At 47.1% G+C, this 4,695-nt stretch overlaps 1 protein-coding gene across 1 annotated transcript in view; it reads left to right on the top strand.

The window, feature by feature from the left end:
* Nucleotides 1–144: 144 nt before the first annotated feature.
* The window catches only part of CPNE3 (copine 3), a 70,176-nt gene continuing 65,625 nt past the window's right edge, over nucleotides 145–4,695 (top strand). The window contains exon 1 of the mRNA XM_040993581.1: nucleotides 145–302. The gene's annotated coding sequence lies outside the window, so the exon portion shown is untranslated. The remainder of the gene's footprint in view (nucleotides 303–4,695) is intronic.

Genomic DNA, 4,695 nt, shown 5'->3' with positions numbered 1-4,695 from the left:
GACCCGGGCGGCCACTTCCGGCTCGGCGCGTCTCGGCTCGGCGCGTCTCGGCCCGGCCTTCCGGTCCTCGGTGAAGCGGGCGGATGGGGCGGCCGTAAGGCGCATGCGCCCTGACACCCGGCCGGGAGGCGCTCTCTGTTATTGCGCTCCGGCTCCCGGGGACCCTCGAGTTACCACAACAGAACGGAAAGCTCAGAAATAGACCCAAGGAAGCATGTATGCAAGAGAAGATTTGCTATTTGTGATGGTGTGCTTCCTTCCAAAGTATGGGGAAACCTGGCGCTAGAGGCGCCCTTTTGGAAGTAAGTAAGAGACCGAGACTGGAGGCCGAGAGGAGCCAGAGACTAAACCAACCTGTCCTAGCAAAGCTAGTGGGAAATGGCCTTTCAAGAAGTGGATTCGTTTATTAACGTTGTGTGTTCCCCCTCACTATCTTCCTATGGTCATAAAGTTCTTGTCAGAGTAGTTTCTTCCAGAGGGAATGAAAAGGCTTTCACTCCCTCTTCGGGACTGAAGTCTGCAAATGAAGTACTTGCTATAGAGACTACAGTATGTCATTTTTAATGAGCATTCGGGGAAAGTAGACAGTGTTAAACAAGTCATTTTCATTTATCTGGTACTTTTAATAGCGCATAATGAATTCACACATGCTTGTATTTCCCACTACCTTTTGAGGGAAAAAAAATGTTTTCCCAGGGTTCCAGACAAATTCGCCACATTGCAACTCAAATATTGTTGATTTAAGCACACGCAGCCAGGAAATACGACTATTGTTAGAATATTGGAATATATGTCTTCTGACACCGAGCGAAAGCAGCCGCCTTCCTGCAGGGTTATGTCAGTGAAGGCTCTGTTTGTACTTCTTCAGAACGCTAGCTGAGCCTGAATTTTTTCCCAAGACTGGCTTCTCTGATCCAAAAGATTCACATTTCCTCACTTGCTAGACTCAGGAAGTTTCTCTATGCCACTATTTAAGATTTCTCTGTTCTCTGCAGTCACCTTTATGTAAAAAGCATAAAAATCAATGAAACTCTGCTAGGTTTCCTGAGAGAGTATGAACTGTGTATCTTACTGTAATTATGACTAGTTTACTTTTTTGGTCATTCACAATATGATTCTCAAAAAATATTATTTATGTCTGTTAATGAAGCATTGTTGGCCACAGATGTAGGCAGCTACATTGTACATAGGCAAGTGTTACTAGGAGAAAAGCAGCCTTTAGCTGGTGGGCATTCTGAATCCGGTTAATGCCAAAAACGTGTTAACTATACCAGTGTGCCAGCACAGTTGGTTACTGAACTATGGGGAAGGCGAGGAATTCTGGGCCAGAATGTGCCACCCTGACCTCCAGGTTGGGGGAACTGCAGATTGCCTGAGAAGGTCTTGGGATGTATTGGAATGGAAGTAACTGAGGGCATATTTGACCAGGAAGGAATAACTTCTAGAAGTTTCCATGGACTGGGCCACTGCACTCACAGATAGGCAAGGAAGCAGAGACAGAAAAGGGGGAAAACTGGAGGGCATATCTGGGTCAGGCCGAGGCATCCATCTGCAGTGTCTCCCCCACAGATTCCTTTAGTACCCTGTTACTGGAGGGGATGAGCCTGCTGCCCACCACCCAGCCTCCAGGCCCCACGAAAGACAAACAGATGGACAGGGGTTCTGTCTAAGCAGTTCTGATTTATTGGGGGAATTCAATTTCTTCTATAGGGTAAGGAATAGCTTCAGGCCAGGAATTTCAGGAATTCCAGGAGGAGAGAAACTAGGAGCCAATTACTAGGAGAATGACTGCGGAAGCCACCTCCCATAGGCCAGGGGTAGGTGAGCGAGATGGCCCTGGTCAATCAGTATTTCCTTGGAGCTAAGTGACTCCTGCCTGGTTCATGCCCAGGGCTCTGTCCTTGGCCGCCATCTTGCCCGCCAGTGACCTGGATTGTTAGTCGCCAACTTGTTGACTCAGTGACCTCTTTGCCCCTGAGCCCCACAACTGTCCATGTGGGAGACCTGGGCTGGGCTTGGTAGCATTGCCCACCACCCTCAGCAAAAGCTGTGACTGTGTGGGCCATGCCTGTGCTAGGTCACAGTAGCCACCTGTGATTTTTGGGGAAGGGGGTGGACCATGTCAGGCAGGGCCTCAGAACCCACAAGAATGCAAAAGAACCAGATTTGGGGGGAAAATTCTATAGGAGAATTATGGCCTTGCCTCTAGAGGACTGAAGCACATATTGGCTTACATAGAGAGCTGGGATTGGTGATGGGTCAAGCCAGGCTGGACCACCGAACTCACCTGAGAGGAACCCACCTGATACTCACCGGGGCTGGGAGAAGGCCAGACAAGGTCTGGCTATAGTACCCACTGGCACATGCAAGGGCCAGGACTGAGGGCAGATCATGCCAAGTAGAGCTGCTGTTGCCACCAGCATACATGGGATCTGGGTATGGGAGCAGACCTGGAAGGGGATCCCGGGGAATTGCCATATTAGTTTATAGCTCCCGCTAGGGAGCATAAGAGCTGGGACTGGGGACAGACCAGGCCAGGCCAGGCAAATCTGAAGCACTCATCAGCATTTTTGTGGGCTGGGTCTGGGAACAGGCTGGGCTAGACCAGGCTCAGCATCTACTGGCATGTAGGAGACCAGGACAGGATGTAGACCATGTGTGCCTGGGATAAGCTGCAATGCCCACCAGGTAGAGCTGAGACAGCAGGTAGGCCATGTAATGCTATATGAAAGCACTCAGCATGCAAAAGACTTGGGGCTGAGAACAGACCTGATAGAGGAACTCTGGAGAATACCCTACTGAGCTGCAGCTCCCATTGGTGAATGCAAGAGTTGGAGCTATGGACTGACAAAGCTGAGCAAGGCTGCAATACCCATCAGCATGTCTGTGGGCTGGGTCTCAGGTTAGCTAGCCTGGACTAGACTCCAGCATATGCTGGTGGCAATTGTGAGAGCCAAAGTGGGTGTGGGGTATCATGGGCTAAGCTGTAGTGCCCATCAGTGCCAGGACAGTGGGCTGATCATGTCAGGCCGGGTAACAGCACTTGCTGGCACACATGAGATCTGTTTCTGAGTACAGGCCTGAGTCTAGTTCATGTCTTTGCAGCCCTGCTTCCCAACTAGCTCCCTGCTAGTGGCCTGAGCTTGTCAAGGACAGCCCAAAGCTTTGGGACCCTGCACCCACATGGAAGGCCCAGAAGAAGCACCTGTCTCTTGGCTTCAGATTAGCTCAGTTCCAGTCGTTGTTGTCACTTGGAGAATGAACCAGCAGATGAAAGATCTTCCTTTCTGTCACTGCTTCTCTCTGAATATCTGACTTTCCAATAAATAAATAAATCTTTTTTTTTTTTTAAGGTAGCTGAGTTACCTAATTCTTTATCTTTTTATTCTTTGGTGTATTTGAATTTAACTGTCCCAAGTGATGGGTTCGTATGCTGCTATCACTTGCTAGCCTGACTTAGGTCACAGCATTTTATGTGTCTCGGGGACGTCTCATGTGCTTTCTGTTGCCTTTATTGATTCAATTGATTTAAAAATCTGAGTCTTAAAGGAGAGCAAACTTCATTTAGTTAGATCCGGCCCACATCTTTGGTTGAAAAGTTCAAATCTAACTTTTGTATTAACCAAAATGGTTTAAATCTGACAATTCTTTGACATCTAAAGCTCTAAAATGGAGTTCTTTACCTTGAGGCTTCTTGCTGGATCCTTGGAAGTCTCAAGTGAGGAAGCTCTCAATTAAGAGAAATAATAGTTGTTGAAGTTCATTTAAATTGCGTAAAATATATTGTTGTGTTCTAAAACAATGCCAAATTTATGCTGTGCTTACATAAAATTCTGATGTTTTACACAGTGGTGTTAATGGGACACAGTTTGGAAGGGACCGGTCCTGCATGGCCTTCTACCACACAAACTTGTCCTATGTGTTGTGGTGATTATGTGAGGGTCTGGGGCTACTCTTGATCCTAGCTTCTGTGACTGTGTTGAGGGACAGCCCCCCAAAACCAGACCACCAAATGTCTGAGGACCCCGAATCTCAAACATTTTTGACAGAAGACTAAAAATTTTGCAGGAAGAAAACTTTCTACTGAGGTTACGGGTCACCTTGTTGAAAAAGCGCACCTCGATAGGTGTGAGGCATCTTCATTGTCATCTTCTTTCTGTTATGGCCTGAACTTAGCTGATTACTAAGTTTTGTTAGATTCCTTTCCTAGTTTGATCTGTTTGTTTACGGTATTTGTTCCTGTAACTCCGATTTACTTATCCTGTTGCCTGAGATTTGGTGATTGTTTTCCAAATTCCTTATGATCTATCATTGGAGTAGCTTGCATGCTATTGTTTAATTAACTAGTAACTTTTATGTATCTGCTTGGCCTGCAAAAAATTGGTATAAGTTGCCCCAGAAAAATTCAATAAAGTGTGCATTGGTTCATCTCACCTTTGCATACCCTGTATCCCAAATTTTTGTTCAGCACAGATGTCACACCTCAAGTCCAGGTCCCCACTGGAGGGACCCCTAAGAGACTGGGTTGGCACTGGAATGTGAAGCTGGCTACACTTCCTAGCAACATTCTAACCCACAACCCTGTTCTGTTTATCCTCTTTTTAGTCAGCCAAAGCTAGTAGAGGGAAAATGTGCTGGTAGAGAGTGGTGAGGGATGGGGTGGGATTACATTTTTTTGTCCTACCTCAACCTGCC

Source organism: Ochotona curzoniae, unplaced genomic scaffold (assembly GCF_017591425.1).
Source record: "Ochotona curzoniae isolate NIBS_2020 unplaced genomic scaffold, NIBS_Ocur_1.0 contig_1071, whole genome shotgun sequence".
Lineage (NCBI taxonomy): Eukaryota > Metazoa > Chordata > Mammalia > Lagomorpha > Ochotonidae > Ochotona > Ochotona curzoniae.
This window is presented reverse-complemented; position numbering and strand designations above follow the sequence as displayed.